This window comes from Pinus tabuliformis, chromosome J (genome assembly GCF_031772625.1).
Source record: "Pinus tabuliformis cultivar Carrire ecotype Pingquan chromosome J, CPIR1, whole genome shotgun sequence".
NCBI lineage: Eukaryota > Viridiplantae > Streptophyta > Pinopsida > Pinales > Pinaceae > Pinus > Pinus tabuliformis.
In genome coordinates, this window is record NC_142295.1 from 1,478,471,377 (window position 1) to 1,478,493,517 (window position 22,141).

The window sequence follows — 22,141 nt, forward strand, 5'->3', positions numbered from 1 at the left end:
ATCATCTTTTTCAATTAATCAAAGGTGCATAAGGGTTTTAGGGCTTATTAAGTTAATTAAGGTTTAAATTTTTAAAAACCTTTAAAAGGTATTTCCTCCACTAAATTAAATTTGAAATTCAAATACCTCCCTCGAAAGAAGTAAATTCAGTTTACCTCCCATAATCCCTCCAAGTCAACCTAAAATCTTAACCCCAAAAGTTTATCCATCTAAGACCATTTAGCTTACAATAAAATTTATCCTCGTAACATTCCTCCAACATTTGATAAATCCTCCTAAACAGGGATGCGTTGAAGCCCTCTCAAATGTCTATAAAATATAATGAAATTTCTCCTTCTAAAGATAGAATGGAAATGATCAATCATAGGTAATGTTGCTATGAAATATAATTCGGCCCTTGTGGAAATAAAGCTACAACAGGCTAGAGTTCTTTTGGATTGTAATTATTTTAAGTTTGATTTGATACGCTTGGATCAATTTGCAGGACAAAGGAATGCAATTCTTTGTGGTTCCAGCTCCTTAAGTCTGAATCATTTGAAGCCAGCATAAATATTTTGTTGCATGACTTTGGCTCTCCTTAGGGCACCACTTCTGAACTTAATAGGGTTACTTCCTTGGTTGAGTAGGCTTCAGGATCAACGAGAATTTTTGGGAGATTTTGTTTGATTGTTTTGCTTCCACTTTGGTCAAGGGTTTGGATTTATTTTTTTAACTTTGGATTCATTGGGTAAGTTTTTCCTTGCAGGCATAAAGTCTTGGCTAGGGCATCAAAATCTAGTGCAAAAATCCTTGTGGCCTAAAGTCTCCTATTTGTCCTCATTAGGGCTCTCTTTGCAATATTTTGTGGTATAAAAGTAGGAATTAAGGCTTGATGTTCCCTCTCTAAGGAATCAATCTTACAAAGAAACCAATCTCTGTGGTCTCCAAATCTAACAACTATTATAGGTCTTGGTCATGTATAGAGATGTATATTATCTAAAGCAAAAACATGTCTGCATTCATTTTTTGTTACACTTGTTGGCTTTAGGTCTTGGCCTTGGTCTACATTCATTTTGATTACAGAGCATAGAAGGGTTTGATTGTTGGCTCTAGGTCTTGGTCTTAGTCTGCATTCTTTTTTATTATAGAGTAGAGAAGGGTGTGATTGTTGGCTCTAGGTCTTGATCTTTATAAGCACTTATTTCAGTTTTCAATTCTTCTATATATAAGCATGATTTGAGGATTGATGGTACAATCATCTATATAACACTCAAATCTCACTCTTGTATTCAGACCAAAGTGTCATCCTAGAACAGGGGTTTATATAGTTTCAATATAAATAAATTGTAGATAACAGTAACCACTGAACAATGACCTTATTGATGATACAATAGTGACTCTACATGATTATGTGGCAATAATATTTGATACACAAGTGAACATCTTTCATAAAATTGTATAGTGATCTTTTGACAGTACATTTAGATATGACTTATATGACAACTCTTTCTTATGACAATAGCGAGTAGTTCGACAATGACTTATCCACTATAATTGTGTGCTTATCACATAAATAGTCTTACAGGACTCATGTGCTTCAGTAGTCTTGAAAGTGAAGATAAGAAGGATAGTGAGGCCGTGTTAACTATTGATATAACAACAATATTGATATTAGCACTTGTTGATGCTTATTGAAACAAGTGCCTCTTGATGATAAGTGACCATTGTTGTGATGTGATGCTTTGACTTGATTGACAATGACATTTTTAATACCAAATAGTGACCCATTATATGGTAGTATGATTTTTTATATATACTGGAGTTAACAGTATGCTTGCAACATGATGTATTAAGATCATACTTAACATCTACAGGAAATGGCCTTATTGGAAGAATAAAGTAATCTTGTTGATGGAACCATTATGACAATGTGCCCAAAATATACATGACAATGATCTACATAAGAGTGCACTTGGTGTTTGATAATGTTTTTTGGTACCTGATAGTGTTCCTTGTACATGACAGTTTCTTGATGATGTGACAAGTACTTGATTGACATGGCATAGTACCTATATGATAGTGGATGGTTATTTATAATTGGTAGTTGGTAATTTTGATGATGATATAAATTGCAGTGTCAGAGATAGCAATGGTTTGATTGAGCATAGATAGGTTTGGATATGATGGCAAATATTATTTGAGGTACGATTATGTAGGTGTCTGTTTGAGCAGTGTGGCTGCCAAGAATTAATAGTGATATACATACCAAGAAGAAGCAACAATGATTATATTTCATCTTATTTGTATTAATTCAGATCACAGGTGGATCTAGTCTGAAAATTGTGAAATGTGGTCCGCCAATTGATCAGGGTGGTTGGGTGGTGCAATGCAGGCAATTGGAGTCACCTTCAAGTTGGATCCTGATAACACTTTAGGGCAGCAAGGTGGTGCTAGGGTAGGTTGTAGCCTACATAGGGCATTAGAGGATCCATCTAGTTGCAGCTGATACACAGGGTGTTGAAGCATCCGTCAGATTGGAGTTTGAAATCTAGGGCGTTGGAATGTCCTTCCAGTTGCAGTTGGTAAATAGGGTGTTGGAGCATCCTGCAGGTTGGACCCTCCTTCAATTAGAGCTAAAAACTTGATGTAATTATTTTTGAAGACAAATATTAAGAAACATTCGGTGGTTTTTGACCCAAACGGAGTTTTCCACTTAAAAATATATGTGTCTACTATCTTGATTATTGTGCATTGTTGAAAGGTGTTGTTTACTGTTTATGTTGATGAAATGTTAAAGATAATTAATGTTTTGAAAGATTAAAAATACTAATTGATAAGAATTATTGGTTCACACCCCTTCTTAGAATTTCTAACAAGATTATTCCATCAATCATAAGCATATTGGAGGGTGTATCAACTCATCCTTTCTCACTTTGGTCCCTGTTGGCTTGTTGGGGCCTGACCCAGGTTTAGCATTAGTTATCCAAACAAATCCTAAATTGCTGGCCCTTTCGGCATCAACCCACAGAGTGCGGACCAAAGTGTCACCCGAAGCAGTATGGGGGGATGCTGGAACCAAGTTTCTGCACCCTGAGATGGTCGTGATGTCGTTTTATTCCTTTTATTCCTTCCTTTGCACAAGTCACTTAGTTATAGGGATTGCCAGACTAGCCCTCTATTCTACCCTTCAGTACCTCCGTGAAAAGGTACGATTGACCTTCGTTTAACCCTAACCTTCGATTCAAATACTTTCGTGTTGCTAAGGCAACGTATTTCACAGATTGTCAAGTTATCTTAAGAATCTTACTTATCTTATTAGATAATCATAGTTAGCACTACGTAAATAGATATCCTTACTTGCGTTTAGTTATCCAACGTAACTACATACATGCGTGCATCACATAAGCATTATAAATGAAATTCATACACAACATGACAAGATGCATTAATCGGAACAAAGACACAGAATTTGCAAAATACTTCTCTTTATTGATATTTTCAAGTGATTACAGACTCTGTTTGCCATATGCACACAGCTGCAGGGGTCCTCGCACTCAGTTGTAGACTTCTACCCTAGGCCTCTACGCACTCAGCTATAGAGCATCTACCTATGCTACGACCCGAAACTTAGACTTCTTACTTAAAAGCTATGATTGTCTAAGACTTATCTGAAGTACTTAGATCTTACTTACTTAGCTCTTTTTATACAATCCCATGGTCGGTACATCTTTTACAACCGACTTTACTTTACAAAAATAAGGGTAGACAACCCTTTATGACTCATGATACCTTCACGCTCCACGACCATAAAATGCGGAGACTTTACTACAAAATTTGACCCAAAACATGGGATTTTAGCCCCAAAACAGTCCTTGGGGGATCTTGTTCCCAACAGCCCCCCAATACAAACATCGTGACTAGCCCTTGAGTCACTTAGCAGGTGCGGAGATCTTTGTGTGAAGTCCTTCCAACTCAACTCGTATGACCGCAACCTCAGTTGTGCACTGTGTGGCGGCCTGCTTCACATCTTCAACCATCTGCTCAGTCACTGCTCCTGAACTATTGGCCTAAAGCTTCTGCTGAGTTGCTTGCAGAGTTGCAAGTTTTCCTTAAATAGAGCCTATTACCGTGTAAGCCTCATCCAGCCGGGGCTTTAGTCTTAGCTTCAACACTGCTTCCTTTTGTAGTGCTTCATCCACCTATTCTTTCAGCTGCTTGGCCTCCTACAACTTTGTTAGTCTCTATGTTAGCGTGATGTTTCGCGCTGTGCCCTTGACCTCATCATAGCGTTGTTGTAGCTCATGTGCTTCTGTCTCTAGTCGCTGTACATTGGGGTCCTCTTGCAAGCTTGTCAGGACCTCAAACGACTGCTCAAAAAGTTGTGTTCAGTCTGCTACTGCACTATCTACTGCCACTACTACTTCTGTGACAGGGGTCGCTCACTGCTCCTTCACTTCTGGCAGAGTTGAAGGTTGGGCCTTCAACTGTAATTTTGTGATTTGCAGGTTCAACTCCAACTGAACCTTTGCCATCTTAGTACGAATGTCGCGTACCCCTGTAGCCAGCTTACAGATGTGCACCTCGATTGTGTCCTCCTCAGGAATGGCCAACTATGGGACCATTCGGCATGCCTCCTCAATGACTTGCATAATGTGCTTGTTCTGATTGGTCACCTCGGTCACAACAGTGATGGCAGAGTCTCACTATAGTGCCATCTGCTCATTTTTTATTCACTGTTCACTGATCACTTGGAGGGAACGGTGCTTACTGGCCCTCAACTCTGCAATCACTCCATCCTTCAAGAGGTGGAGCGCTTCACCACGAAGCACTGCCAGATTCAACCCTACTCCATTTAGGGCGTTGTCGTTCTCCATGTTCAGTGCTCCATCAAGCAGCACTATCGCACTAGTGGACTTCGCGTGCAGCATATTGGCAACCTTTGAAGCGTCGATAACAAGGCTGGTGGAACATGCTAGCCTGAGACACACAGGTCTACAGCTCCTGTAAACCTATCTGGATAGCCCCCAAGATTATCTGTTGTTGCTGCTCAAACTGTTGTGGGGCCTCCTTAGTGACATCCCGCACCGTGTCATCGATGTCGTGTAGATCACCCTTTGTTAGTAGGATCCAGTGATGTCTTGGTAGCCTTTGATTTCTTCTTGGACCCTCCTTTCTCCTGTTATCTTGGGCACTTGATGTGGGTGGACATCTCCTGTGGGTTCATGCCATGCTACTCGTCTGTCTCCTCCTCTATCTCAAGTGAAGACGACCATGCGCCTTTGTCAGAGCCTCGCTCTATCCCACCTGTCTGCTTTGATGTCTGTTGCGCGGCCTCGTGCTCCACCTGGGCCTTGTCAGCGACCTCCTTTTTCCTCTCTTCAGCCAGCTATGTCATCTTAAGCTTGGCCTCCTCCTTCTTTCTCTACACAGTGGACTTGCTTCCCCACACCACCAAGTATGTTGTAGCGCGCCACTGTACCGGCCATTGATCAAGTACTAAGTCAATGACGTCATTCTTTTCCAGGTAAGGCAAGTCGTACCATTTCTGTGCTAGAGTCCTTCCACGCCTTGATGGATACATGATGAAAATCAGCTTTAAATTTTGCGTAGCCCTGTAGGTTGGCATACACTGTAGGCGAAAATCGTGGCTTGCGATTGATGGCCATGCGGATTTTCATTTCCATCAAGATCCAGAAGATCTTTCTGTCCTTGATTCACTACGCATCCTTGGTCACCCATAGCGAAGCGTACTTCACATCTTCTGGTAGGTCTGGTGCAACTGAAGGGAATCGACTATCCTCTGGCAGTTCCCACTCTACCAGCACAATTGAAAGCAAGAGCCACGCGTAGTGCAATGTCTTGCTGAGCTCCTGCACTTTGAAAAAGTTTGCTAGGAACTCTCTATGAAGGTAGTTGACCAATTGAACTTGACTCCTTCAGCACACTGGGCTACTAGCGCGATGACAGACACTGACACCTCATCGATGCGACACTTCCTCATCACTTTGCCTGCTAAAATCTGCGTAGCTACCTTTACAGTAGGGTCGTAGATGCTGGATTTGGCATATCCACGCAGCTTCTTCACCAACTTAAACTTTTCTTTCATGGATTCCGCGAGGACCTGTTCACCACCTTTTCTGCCAAATATCATGGCCAGATTGTCTCCTGTGTAAGGCAATCATGTGATCCAATGGATCAACCTGTCCATGATGGGTATTGGCTCCTCCATCCACAGACACCCATCATGCACCAAGCACAACAACTGCTTGATGACCAATACTGTAACCAAGGTGCGATTGTAGTGTGGCACCCAAAGTAGGTTGAGCAACCTTGCCTTGTCTACTCTTGTGACCCACCTCTGTGGCTCTAATGCGGTCATTCTAGTGTTTGTATCAATGATGCAGCACATCAACTACTTGGTCGCCAGGTGTGGGAACTTCTCATGATCCACCAAGTCCCAGTCCTCAAGTTTTAGAAGCGAAACCCACGCCAAGTGCGATCCTTCGAAAGTAATCTCATCCTGCAGTAGAGGGGTCTTTCTCTCATCGATGTATTTTGGCACCTTGGTCTTGGCCTTACGGGGAGGGACATACTCAGGCAACCGAGTGAGAGGGTTAGCACCCTGAGCTTCAACTTCCTCCACTTCGACTCCCACATCCTCGTCATCCATTGGGATGTCTTCAATTTCTTCCTCCTTTGGCTCTAAATTGATGGCTTTACCCTTCTCCTGTGTGGTGGGCTTTGGTGGGTTTCTCCTTGGTGACACGCGCACCAGTATTGCAGGTTGCTTTCTATTTTTACCCTTCGCACTCTCCTTGGTTGGGGTCAGCTTTGGTCTCGGTGTCGTTGGTGATTTAGGGACTTCTGCTAATACTTCGGCCACTTCTGCAGCATCTTCCTCTTCCTCCATCTCCATTTCCTACACTGACTCCTCTACTTCGGTATCTATAGCTTCTATGGATGCCTACATAATGCTTTCCAACAGTGCTTGCGACATCTCTGGTAAGTTTGCAAATGCTGGAGTCGCTTTCAAAGCCTCAAAGAATTCTCAGTTCATGCGTTCCTGAGAGCTCAAAAACTCAATTATGAAAATGGCAAGTGTTTTTCGCTGGACAACCACTTGTAATTTATAGGCCATTTTGAATTCAAATCCGACCTTTCCCCCCAAATTCGATCCATTAATTCCGGATTGGCAGCAGATCTTCAAGGATTTGACCTATAAATTTCATCTTAAATGTCGGTCGCCCGCTCCATTTGGTCGCATTTCTATCGTCAAATCATGAACAATGACTTTAACGGTCACTTTCTGGCCAACTTGCGCGATTTCTCCCTGGGTAGCGTAGCTCTCTTCGCGCTGCCACGACCCCTGTGACACTTCCTTGCTTCACATAGTCCTGAAATCACGTAGCTCCCCAACCTGGACAGTGTAGTTTATAGTCATGCACCTCCTTTTAGATGCCTAGAGCGCTAAGACTGTGCTACCTTCATCTAGTCACATGGCCGGACTGCTGGTGTATGCCTTCAATCGACTTCCATTCACCTTTCCTAAGAAGGGATCTCCATTCAATTTGACCAATTGAACCACTCCTCCGTTGGTAATCTCTTTAATGACATAGGGCCCTGACCAATGCATCCTAAACTTCCCTGGAAATTTATCAAACTTGTTGTCATATAACAAAACCAGGTCATTTACTTTAAATATGCGCAACTTAATGTGTCGATCGTGCCAGGCTTTTTCGTGTTGCTTTTGGACCTGTTGGTGAAATCCAGTTAGAAATCTTTCTTCCTCAAGCTCATCCAGTTGTGCGAGCCTCTCCTCCAGGGTTCCGTGATCTGTCATACCCATGAGTGCCACTATGCGCAGACTAGGCACAATATATTCCATAGGCATTACCGCTTCATCACCATAGAGAAGCCTAAAGGGAGTTTGTCTAGTCAACTTCTTGCATGTCGTTCGATAAGCCCATAGTACTGCAGGTATGCGAAGGTCCCAATCACTTCATTGAGCATTGCAAACCTTGGTCATCGCATTCTCCAACACTTTATTGAATGCTTCCATTGTCCTGTTAGCTTGCGGGTGATAAGGCGTGCTCTTCTGGTGATATACCTGAAATTCATCCATCACCACACTGATCGTCTCATTTAGAAAGTGTGTTCCATGATCACTCATCAAAATATTTGGACAACCATATCGCGTCAGTACATACTCAAAGAGGAACTTCACAGCAGTCATGCCTATGCAATCCTTCACAGGATGTGCCTCCGCCCAATGAGTCAAATACTTCGTCGCGGTGATAATGCACCTCGCTCCCATCTTTCCTGGGGGTTGAATAGGTCCCACAAAATCTATTTCCCATTTCTCAAAGGGTTGTAACATCATCTGTGGATTCAGAGGCATCTCATCCCTACGTGATGGTCTGCCAGTCCTTTGACACACATCACACACTTTGCAGTAAGCTTTTGAATCTTGATGGAGGGTTGGCCACCAAAACCCTGCGCGTAAAACCTTCTGTGTAGTCGCTCTCCCTGCATAATGTCCTCCCGTGGCACCCCCATGAGTGTCCATGAGGATGCTACTGCTTTCAAACTCAGATACATATCGTCACAATATCTCATTAGACCCCATTTTGTACATATGCCCAACAATGACAGAAAAATCTATCGCACGCACCACTAACTCCTTATTCTGCTAGACGGTATATCCCTCCAGGGAAGTCCCTGTCATCAGGAAGTGTATTATATCCTCAAAATGACCATTCACGACGTGCACTACAAATATTTATGCATCAGGCAATCCTTCCTCCAAATTTGTGGGCTTTCCCCTGTTTCGATGCGTTATAGATGGTATGGTCCTATGTTTAGTCATCTAGGCTTCACAATAACTTCAAAATCATATTCCTGGAACAATAATAACCATTTGCAGATTCTCCCCCCTCCAACACAGGCTTATTGACCAGGTACTTCAGCGTGGAGTGGTCTGTATACATCTTAAAATGGCCTCCCAGCAAGTAGTGTCTAAATTTCTGGAGCGTGTATACCATAGCTAACCCTTCATGCTTGGTGGTGGAATAGTTCTTCTCCGCCTTGGATAACCTTCTACTTGCAAACACAATAGGATGGTCCAAGTATCCTCTACCAGCCTGTGTTAGTACAACTCCTAATGCTATACATGACGCAACGACATGTACATGAAATTCCTTCTTCCAATCTGGGAAGACTATAATCGACGCGGTGACCATATCTTTTTTAATACATCCAAGCTCTTCTTATAGTCCTCGTTCCAGCAGAATGTGACATCCTTCTTTAAAAATTTCTCCATATGTGCAATGATCTATGCATAGCCTTTGATAAACTTTCTGTAATATCATGTATGTCTAGGGTAGCACGTAACTATTTCACCCTCCTTGGCGCTTCCAAATTTAGTATCACCGCAATCTTCATGGGATCTACCATCAGTCCCTGCCTACAAACCACATGATCCAGTGGGGTCCCAAAATGAACACAGAACATGCATTTCTTCAGATTGAGCGCGATTTGGTATCTTCGACATGTATCTAGTATCAGGCGCAAGCTTGCTACATGGCGTTTCACCAGCCAAAACATAGTCCAATCATCAAAGTATACTTCCAGAAACTTATGAATAAACTCCTTGAATGCAACAACGACTACGCGCGAGAAAATCGCAAGTGCATTCTTCATCCAAATGACATTACAATGTACTGAAAACACCCCCACCCAGTCGCGAAGGTCGTCTTGATTCTATCCTTTGGCACGATTTTGATCTGGTGGTACCCCGAGAACCCATCAATGAAGGAATATGCTTCCTGGCCACCTACATTGTCCAACACTTCATCAGTGAACGAAGTCGAGAAAGGATCATGACGCAAGCGTCATTCAACTTTATGAGATCCATGCATATCCTTATTTCATCCTTCTACTTCTTCTCCTATACCACCATTGGGCTTACCCAGTCAGATTCTTCCACAGGCTAAATGATGCCTGCCACGAGCATCTTGTCTAGCTCTAAGTGGAACTTCTCCTTATACTTTGGATTGAGACAGTCGGGCTTCAACATGATCTTCATAACACCTAGGTCCCTGATTATCCCTTTTAGATCCGTAAACTTGGTAGGGAATAAATCTTGGTACTCGTGGAGCAATTTAGTGACCTTATCCACCGTCACGTCATCCCAGTAATCTCCAATCTTCGCGAATTTGGGCTCTGCCTCCGTACCAATGTTTACTTGTTTCGTTTTCAGCGACGCGGTTATATCAGGATTCTCAACCTGCGGTCCTTCAAAAAAATGTGCTCCGCCTCGCTATAGCTAACTGAGGTATCAGCCGCGAATTTAGTTACAAATCCTCCTATGACGTGATCGAGCCAATGATCGACAGCGCAGGCGATCCTATCCTCAAATGCTTCTAATCTCTATACAAGCTCCGGAGATCTAAACAATAGGACCGTCAAGTCTCCACCTTCCTTGGCTATCTGCTAGCTTCACAATCCACTCGTATAGCTCAACTGGGAAGGAACATAAAAGGATCTCGTGTATTTCCGTATATAGGTACTTGACCAGCCACTCTTCCTTTGTCAGTCGCAGGTTTCTGTTCTCCTGTGCTGCGAATTCGTGGATCTTCCTATCCAACCAGTCTCCAATTTCTTTCTTAGTTGGATTCCAGTGATACGAAATCACACATCTCTTATGCAAATTTTGGTCCTCGCAACGAAACCATTTGTTAGCTTGTTGGGTCCTGACCCAGGTTCAGCGTTAGTTAGACAAACAAATCCCTACACTACTGGCCCTTTCAGAATCAGCCTGGAAGCGCGGATAGAAGTCTCACCCGAAGCAGTATGGGGGGATGCTGGAACCAAGTTTCCGCACCCTAAGATGGTTGTGATGTTGGTTTATTCCTTCTATTCCTACCTTCGCGTAGGTTACTTAGTTCTAGGGCTTGGCAGACTAGCCCTCTATTTCGCCCTTCAGTACCTCTGTGAAAAGGTACGATTGACCTTCATGCAACCCTAACCTTCAATTCAGATACTTTCACGTTGCTAAGGCAAGGTATTGCACAAATTGTCAAGTTGTTTTAAAAATCTTACGTATATTATTAGATAATCACAGTTAGCACCGTGTAAACAAATATCCTTACTTGCATTCAGTTATCCAACGTAATTACATACATTAGCGCATCACATAAGCATTATAAATGAAATTCATACACAACATGACAAGATGCATTAATTGGAACAAAGACACAGAATTTGCAGAATACTTCTCTTTATTGATATTTTCAAGTGATTACAGACTCTATCTGCCCTGCACACAAAGCTGCAGGGGTCTGCGCACTCAGCTGCGGACTTCTACCCTAAGCCTCCACGCACTCAGCTGCAGAGCCTCTACCTACGCTATGACCCGAAACTTAGACTTCTTACTTCAGAGCTATGACTCTCTAAGACTTATCTGAAATACTTAGAGCTTACTTAGCTCTTTTTATACAATCCCATGGTCCACGGACCATGGGTAGATCTTTTACAGCAAACTTTACTTTAAAAAAATAAGGGCAGACAACCCTTTATGACTCATGACACCTTCGCGCTCCGCGAACCACAAAATGTGGAGACTTTACAATTTTATTACAAAATTTGACCCAAAACATGGGCTTTTAGCCCCAAAACTGTCGTTGGGGAATCCCATTCCCAACAGTCCCAATAGAGGTTAACCCTTCCTCCTCTCATTTTAGACATATCTCCCTTTGTAATATGTTCTACAAGTTAATTTGTAAATTTCTAATAGAGCCAATCAAACCTCTCTTATCAAAGATGATATCAGAAACTAGGGAGGATTTGTGGGCAACAAACAAATTGTGGATACCATGGTCCTTGTCCAAGAAGTGATCCATTCAAGTGAAGCTCTAGGTGAAAAAAGGATGACTATTAAACTTAACTTGGCTAACACTTTTGACCAAGTTCGACATAAGTTTCTCTTTGAAATGATGAGAAAATTTGGGTTTGAAGAACAACCATTGCAGTGGGTAACATCTTGCATTTCAAGCCCTTGGCTCTCTCCATTGGTCAATGGGAAACCCATGGGGTTTTTTAAAGCTTCAAGAGGCCTGAGACAAGGCTATCCTCTTTCCCTTTTTTAATTTATCATAATTGTATCTTCTTTAAGCAGAAGGTTAGACCTTGAATTGTGAAGAGAAAGGCTTCCAGGTATTCACTTTTATCTAGGTATTAAAAATATAAATCATGCCCAATTTGCTAATGACACATTATTATTAGGGGGATTCCTCAATTATTATAGCTTCTAGATTTTTTTCAATTCTGGATAAATTTATTCAAGTCTTTGGAATGTAGATTAACAAAGCTAAAAGTCAAATATATTCATGGAATGTCAGAAAAGCCCTCTTAACCCATATAAAATGTATTATAAGATTTTGAACAGCAAACGCTTCACAGAAATTTAAGTATTTAGGTATTCCTATATCCCTAAATTCTCACTCTTATAAATTTTTAGCTAGGATTATTTCTAAATTTAACTCATGGAAAGTTTTTTTTTTTTTTGGCTTAGTCCAACTAGACATGTGATTCTTGTAACACTACCCCGTATCCCTTCTATTTGTATGGGTTGTGAGAAGTCATTGATGTTTTAATTTAAATTTCTTAACGATAAGGAAATCCTTCTTCAGTTTTAAGGATGAAATTTATGAACAAACGTGCGGTGTAGCCATGGGATCCCCTCTATCTCCTATCATTGCTAATCTCTTTATGGAGGATTTTGAAAATAAGGCCATTGAATCTGCCCCATTAAAACCCAAACTTTGGAAAAGGTTCGTCGATGACACCTTCATCATTTGGCCTCATGGAAAAGAAAAATTAAAGGATTTCCTACAACACCTAAATAGTCTATCCAACTCCATCCAATTTACCATGGAAATAGAGGAGAACGACAACCTTCCTTTTCTTGACATCTTAATCAAAAGAAACAAAGATGGAACCATATCACACCAGGTATATCGTAAGAAAACCCATACAGAACATTACCTACATGCCAACTCTCACCACCATCCATCCCAAAAAACAGGAGTTCTCAACACTTTAGCAACTAGGGCCGTCCGTATTTCAGATAAAAATCACTTTGAATGGAAAACAATCCACCCACCTCCAAAAACAGACACGTAGTAAACCTATCAAACAAGAAAATTGACCAAAACACCCTAGACTCCATGAAAAGGGATTAAATTTTGCCATTTCCCCTCGGACAATTGCCAAAGAAGACATTCTTTACAACATAGAATATGGAATCAGGGACTTACCAGACAACATCAAAGAAAATATCAGACAAGACTGCTCCATCATTCTGAGAAAATCCCACCCACCCAAAAGTAACATTTCCAAACTTGAACATTTAGCCCTCAAAAACTTAAACCAAGATCCTGATATAGTAGTCCTAAAAGCTGACAAAGGTGGGGCTACTGTCATAATGAACACAATGGATTACAACGAAAAAATGATAGACCACCTCACTAATAGTGGGTGTTACACTAAATTAAAAAAGAATCCCCTAAAAAAGATATCCAAAAACGTACACAATTTGATAAAATCAAGTAAAGAACACAATATTAAGAACCTATTAGAAAACAACCCATACACCCCTAGAATCTATGGAGCCCCAAAAATACACAAAGAAGGCGTCCCCATAAGACCCATTGTTAATACCATAGGAGGTCCAACTTATCAGTTAGCAAAATACCTAGCTAGGAAGTTAAAACCTCTAGTAGGAAACACCAATTCCTTCGTCAAAGACTCCACCCATTTTATCAATGAGATCAAAGATCTAAACCTAGATACCGAGGACATATTAGTAAGTTTTGATGTTAAATCTCTCTATACCAACATTCCCATAGATGAGGCTATGGAAGTAGTCTAGAAAATCATAAACTCTGACACAGCCAAATTAATTGAAGTATGTCTCAAATCTACCTTCTTCAGTTTTAAGGATGAAATTTATGAACAAACGTGTGGTGTAGCCATGGGATCCCCTCTATCTCCTATCATTGCTAATCTCTTTATGGAGGATTTTGAAAATAAGGCCATTGAATCTGCCCCATTAAAACCCAAACTTTGGAAAAGGTTCGTCGATGACACCTTCATCATTTGGCCTCATGGAAAAGAAAAATTAAAGGATTTCCTACAACACCTAAATAGTCTATCCAACTCCATCCAATTTACTATGGAAATAGAGGAGAACGACAACCTTCCTTTTCTTGACATCATAATAAAAAGAAACAAATATGGAACCATATCACACCAGGTATATCGTAAGAAAACCCATACAGAACATTACCTACATGCCAACTCTCACCACCATCCATCCCAAAAAACAGGAGTTCTCAACACTTTAGCAACCAGGGCCGTCCGTATTTCAGATAAAAATCACTTTGAAGATGAAAAGAACCATCTTATGAAGGTATTCACAGAAAACGGATACAAAAAACACCAAGTGATCAAAGCCTTCAAGAAGGCTGAAAATCCTAAAAACAAACAACCTCTAGATGATCATCTAGGCAAGGTACACCTCCCTTACATATTAGGCACAACAGATAAAATTTCTCACATATTAAGAAAGAACAAAATTAGAACCACATTCAAACCCATGAACACCATTAGCAGATGCCTAAAATCGGTCAAAGATCCTGTTGATCCTAAATGCCACAAAGGAGTTTACATGGTTCCATGTTCCTGCGGAAAAACATACATTGGAGAAACTGGTCGATCTATCCATACTAGAATTCAGGAACATGCTGCCGATATAAAACACAACCGCTCAAAAACCTCAGCTCTGGCGGAACATTCTAGTAAAACCAATCATCACATCTGCATTGAAAACTCCAAAGTAGTAGCCAAAATTGATCATTATCACCATAGAAAACTGAGAGAAGCCATAGAAATAGGTAAAAACCCTAACAACCTCAATCGAGACGAAGGATGGAAAATAAGCGACAACTGGATTCCTACTATAATGTCCTAAAACATCCCCTTCTAACCTAACCTAACCCTCTCCCCTGCTGAAACTCTTCTCACCTACCTAATCGCCCAACTCTTAAAAATTATAATCATTAATTTACATCTTAAAACTATAATCTATAAATCTTAGATTAACAATATTAACATTAATATTCATTAACATTAAAATTATGGAAACAAACATTAGAATTAAACTAATACTAAACATTAAATTACTATTAAATTCAAACCAAGAAATAGAGTGTAACAAACATAATACAATTAATCATAAATAAATAAACAATATATAGAAATTAAATTAAATAAAAATAAATTAAAATCTCATTGTTAACCTAAAACTAAACAATTAAACAATTCTTAATATACATATATATATAATAATTCAATTATGATACTAATATTGGAAAATAAATATTAATTAATTAATTAAAAAAATTAAAACAATTCTATTACATAATTAAACACTTCTAAAAAGGAAGAAATAAATAAAACTAATTAATTGATTAATCGAGTGATTAATCAAAATATATAAACATAAAATTAAAAATTAAACAATTGAATTAAATAATTAAATATTTCTAACTCAATTCTAAAAATAAATAAATAAATAAATGAAATAAATTAATTAATTAAAAATAAAATAAAATAATAAATAAAATTAATCAATTCTATTATGATACTCATATTGATAATTAAGCAAATAAATAAATAAATTAATATTAATTAATTAATAAATCAAACTATTTGTCCCGATGCGGGTGATCAATGAGTTTGGCAGTTTCAAGGTGGTGCTTCACATGGGCAGGTGTCAGCCCATGCGCGCCACCTAGTACCCCACATCATGTTTTAGTTGGTCGCATGCAGGATCTTTAATGCAGGTTTTAACTCCGGTCTTGTCCGCCTTAATACGCCTCCTGGTAACCTGAGCGATGGAGCTACATAACCCTGGAGCTCCTGCCACCTTTTCACATTCCTTTGCAGTCGTTTGGCATACCACTGCAACACCAGCGCACTCCTCTGTGGTGTGGGGGATTGCTCAGGGGCATTCTTTCTCTGCGCCCAATTTAGACATTGTTCCAAGCCTGCGAGTGGTTTATAAGCATTGCACGCCAAATTCTGCAGCCTTCGTCCTGGTTAATTTCTCCTCTCCGGGTATCTGCACGCTGGTTCATCCTCTGAATCCCGCAATGTGGAAAGAGCGGCTTAGAATGAGCAGCAGACGAGGAGGCTCTCGTGGTCGGGCCACCACTCAGAGCTCTGCTCCCATTTCCCCTTCTTCCTCCGTCGAATTAGCACCTGAGCAGCACCGCCTCCATGGCAACAGAGCTGGCCATGGCAGAGGGCATGGGAGAGGAAGCATTACAGAATGTGGACATGAGGCGCATCCTACGGTCAGGTATCGGATACCCTGCACACTCGCCAACTCCACTTTCATTGTCTCTGTTACTGTAGAGCATTGTGATAATCTCAGAGGTCAGGCAGAAGTAAATCTGGAAAATCCACCAGTTCAAGGGACAGTGCCCACAATTGATCTGCAACGCCCAGTTAGTTCCTCCTTAGCTACTCAAGCAGGCCTGGCGGGTCCAAGCGAGCCTGCTCAGGGAGTCCCAACCAGCTCGGTGGTCCCACTCTCAGATTCGGAAGACTCCCTGCAATTTGGGTGCAGGGTAGAGGAAGAACCATACACCACGGACGATGATTGATCCGGTCAGGCATTCCGCTCTCGGCAGCCTCGGAAGTAGGCGTTTTACTCTGTCTTCGAATCTTGTTTTTCTGTATGTGTTCGGTTGTAGTCTGGGTCTCAAAGTCTTTGTGTCGGCAATATGGGTCAGTATGTTTGTAAGTCCATGTTTAAGCGGTGTTCATCATCGTTATGATTGTCTGCCTCAGCATGTCTCTGTTATGCACTGTTTAGAGTCTTAGGAGAAGACGCAACAGAAGGAAGTCACCCAATTTTTGACTGTGTTCAATTTTGGCATGTGTAATTCCGGGCAAACTGTCAATCTCATGGCAAGATTTACAAGGCCACGGCCTTGTTGTAACTCTGATGTAACTTTTGACTTTTTTGTACTATAATAGAAATATACTGATTCAAAAAAAAAAAAAAAATCAAACTATTTGTACATATAAAAATTAAACAATTCTATTACATAATTAAACATTTAAAAAAAATAATAAATAAATAAATAAATAAAATTAGTTAACTAATTAATTAATCAAACTATATAAACATAAAGTTAAAAATTAATCAGTTCAATTACATAATTAGGTATTTCTAAAAAAAATAAAAAAAAATAAAAAAGAAAAAGAAAAGAAAAGAGAAGAGTCGGCTTCCATTCTTTGTGCATCTCTCATCCCTATTTATTATAACTCAAGGAGATCTGTCCTACACAATCACTGATCTATCCTGATGATGAGCCACGGTGAAAGGCTCGAAACGTTGATACAAACAAATCATGGATGCGAAAACTCCAGAAGAAAACAACACACAAAACACTGATCGCAAAAGCCTCAAAACAATAATGATAATAAAAATGTCGATAAAAATATCTGAAACTTTTTTAAACTAAATTTCTTTATCGAGACAATGTTTTTATAAATTTGTTTATATATATACTTTTGCATGTATAATTATTTCTTACATACATAAATAGGTACACTCTTCAAAAAAAAAAATATAAATGAATTATCTATGTTTAAAAACAATTCTTTATTGCATGGTGCCTTTATGTAAAGGTCACGTTATATGTAAAGGATTTTACTTTTCAAGGATTCATAACAATTATACATGGAGCCTCCATATATATTTGCCACATCGTTTGAACCTAAACAAAGGTTACATACGATTATACTATTGTTGGTATGGTTGGTATCGCTAATAATATTATAATATTGTCACTCCGCTCAACCTCAAAAGAATGTCATATGTCAATACATAAAAATTTGCATGGTTAATAATGTTAACTAATTAGGTCGATATGTTTTTTTTGAATCAGTTTAGTAGTCTATACTTTCATTTTTTGATTGATCTCTGGCATATGATTTTCTCTTTGACATATGGCTACATATCTTTTGTTGTTTGACAGTTGGCTACTGTATTTATGTTGCAGAATTATGCTATCTCTAGTTCCTAACGATTTCTCCCTCTCCCAAATAGCATGGCTACATTCTTGTTGTGCGCACTACCTGCTTCCGGTTTCTGTTGTGCACGATTTGCTTCCATGGCAATGAACAATTATGTTGTCGTCTAACCTTACAGCTCATCAACTACCCAATCCTTTTATAGACCATGTTTAATATAGCTAAGAGGCCCGCATTCAGAAGTTTCATGCTCAAAATATCACAGACAACCCAGGGAGACCATTGAGGGAGCCCATGTTCAGTATAGCAGATTCGTTGGAGGCGTTAAAGCCCTTTAGGTAGGCGCTAAAACATTTTTATCTTAGAACTGTTGAAGAATCCAACTTTATTGTTTTAGTTGCAAACAACCTCTTCATATTTTATCTTGAAAACAATCTTCTTTCTCAGGGCGCCATAGTAGAATAGATCACTTATACTAGATTTGTTCATGTAACATGAGACCAGTCATGTTATTCTTTTGCTTCCTTCCAGAACAAAGCATTCAGAAGCCAAAATTAAGGCCCAACTTATAAATTGAGTATTATGCCAAAATAACATCCATTTTATCTCTGTTGGGATGTATTCTAATGCCAAGTTAGAGCACTTGTGAGGATGACCCAATTTCAATTTCTGGTGGCCAGGCTCCCATAGAAAATTGCATTCAAGACTAGGTGAAAGTCTCGGCAATCTTGACAACACACAAATGCAAAAATTTATCACCGGTGTTTTGCAGGGTTTGTCTGCAGCATTCTCATTTGGTAGATTTAAAATTTTACAATTAAAGAAATGCAGAAATTATTTTAAATTTCTTGCTAATTATTATTGAAAAAGCAATCAGGATCAGGTTAGCCTGTGATTCCTCCCCAAAATCAATCGTAATGAAACATCTCTAGACTCTGTGCGTGTTTGACATGTTATGTTTTAGTGTATTTGGGTAATCTTGAAATTCAAGAAAGAAACCCCAACAATTCTGGTTGATTCTAATTTTCTAGAAACCCCAACAATTCTGGTTGATTCTAATTTTCTAGAAACCCCAACGATGTTGCATTATGGATATATCTTCAAATAAAATCTATTCACGTAAATTGGAGCGAACCAGAGTCTTATTCCTTTCGAAGTCATTTCCTCTTAATAATGAGGGTTGAAGTATTAGAAAGAGAACGTAAATTGTAAAGCCAAAACGTAGCAGGCTTAGAGATATCCAATTTTAAATCAATCAATATATTATAGAATTAACATCATCAAATTTCCCTCATTAACATTTCATTTATGCTTACTTTTCAAATTCCAAGGGTTAAAATGAAGTTCTATCCTTATTAAGGACACCCACACCTTCTCCAAGGTCCAAACTGCAGTTTAAAGAGGTCCTAACTGTAGTTTAAATGTTAGTTTCTAAATGGTCAAGTAAGTGGTCAAGTAAGGTAGATCGAGTCCAAAAGTCCAAATTATAGTTTTATACTTTACAAAAGGCTAAATTTACAAAAGTCCAAATTGTAGCTTTATACTTTAGATGGTAGGTTCTTAAGTGCCATGTTTCACTAGTTGGAATATGAATATAATCTTATATATTATAAAAACTCAATTCATTGATTAACTATTTTCAATTTAACAATCACAAATCAAATTCCAAGATGTTTTGGCATAGCGAACTTATATACAGTCTCTATCTGAACTATCATGCATATGCAAGCATTCGAGATAAAGTAGCAGGCCTTCACATAACGACCTGCACCAGTAACCCTACCCCCTGTTCCAATACCAAAAGCAAAAGCATCTATTTGGCCAACAGTGTCTTGCCAAATCTTAGGTCTAGTAGTTTCATAGTGAATCTACAAAGCCACAATTTTTTTTAGTAATACATATTTTCTAACTTTAGCAAAGCTCGTAGTTTAGTTTCAAGTGATCAAATTACCTTTGGATTAGAAGGGTTCTCAAACTACTGAAGCATATAAGCATTAGGAGTTTTTTCTACTATTTCCTCTGCTTTCTGTACAACACCTTTCATAACCCTACGAGGATCTGTAACGACCAATTCAACTCCTTATAAGATTTTTAGTTGTTGGGATGTATTCTAGGGTCAATTTAGAGCACTTGTGAGGATGACCCAGTTTCAATTTCTGGTGGCTAAGCTCCCATAGAAAATTGCATTCAAGACCAGGTGAAAGTCCCGGCAACCTTGACAACACACATATGCACTATAACGTTGAAGAAATATAGTTGTAATGTGAAAGATACCCAACACCAAGATTGGCAACCATTCGTATAGGTATCTCATGGGAAATGCTAGCTAGCAAAAGACAAATGAAGCCTTCAGTAGTGAGTTACTTTGTCTCTTTCTCCATGGCATGTAAGGCAAATTGCATATCTAGCACATACCATGGAGGGAGATTGTTGGGTAGAAAAATTATGTTGTTGTTGTGGTGATTTTCCTATTAATTTCTGCTGCATAATTTTTATTGAGAAGTTAAAAATACTAGTGAATTTATTTTCCAGCAGTTTTCAGAATTTATTGGAGTAAATAGTTTTCTGAGAATAAAATAATTGTTGAGGTAAACCCGATATTAAAAGTTAACATACTTGGTTTGCCTCCAGATATAATAGCACTCTCAATTGGATCCACAATACATAGATCAAAAAAAACAAGGGGAGAGATGACCTCGTGTTTATGATCCCAACATGGAGTTGACAATGATAAACACATAACACTTTAGGTTATGCTTCCATTCCAATTTATGTTGGAGTAACTAAGGTACCATGTATTACAGGCATCACCTGATCCATCACTACTGTTATTTTTCATAAACAATTGTAGTTACCCCACCATCTTATAAACAAAAAATATAAAAATGATTAAACTTGTTATTAAGGTATTTTCTAATTTTAGCAAAGCTCGTAGTTTAGTTTCAAGTGATCAAATTAGCTTTGGATTAGAAGGGTTCTCAAACTGCTAAAGCATATAAGCATTAGGAGTTTTTTCTACTATTTCCTCTGCTTTATGTACAACGCCTTTCATATCCCTGCCAAGATGTGTAAGGACTAATTCAGCTCCTTATAAGAGTTTTAGAAACATCATTATAGTTTTGAGAATGTTTAGACACATACCTTATATACATAACATGGAATTTAATTTATGCAAAAACATGTTAAAATATCATGTGCTAAAAGGTCAACCCGTCTTTAATAGTGCCGTGAATGACAATGTCACTCTCATATCCATTGCCCTTATTATTGTTTCACCATGAAAGGTTAGCCTTGTTAGATTTCATTCCACATTCACATTGCTTTAAGCAGTTTTTCTTTCCTCAAGATAATATACAGCTAAAAGTAGTTTTCCTTTTGGGAAATCGTTAAATAATACTAATAAATAGTTTGTGGTATCGTTCTGCACCCAAAATTTGTTTCCACAGTTCTCCTTGTTGGTTTGGGGCCAGAGGAGTTCCTGAAACAGGATCAACTATATTTGCTTCACTAATTGAAGACAACAAGCCAACCGTCCCATAGTGTCTACTTTCATCTTGACTGTTTGTGGATGCTTCTACTATCGATGTTCCTGTTAGCCTGCAACCCTGCAAAATTTCACATAACCTTGAGAAAAAACATAACCTCGGTCTAAGCCTTTAGATGGATATCCTCCAATAATATCCATGTTGTCCAAAATGCACTGAGCATGATTGTTGTAGCTGTAGATTGCCCAAAGCTGTAATTTTCAGTGAAACATAGTTACGCTCAACTTTGACATCTTTCTTTACTAGACATCATTCAACTATGTGAGGAATAATTCTAATGCCGTGAATTTATGATTATAGATTTAAGTTTTCAAGTTCTATATGCATTTTATTATCAAATTGATATTATAGATAATAATTCTCTGTTGTAACTAACATTGCAAAGAAGGTCATTTAAGTTAACTCCATTCACTCAATGAAGAATGCATGATGTAAACTTAATGTTGATTGTTGATAGATAGGATGACATTTACGTTCAGTTATTGAGATGATTTCTTTTTTCATGGATT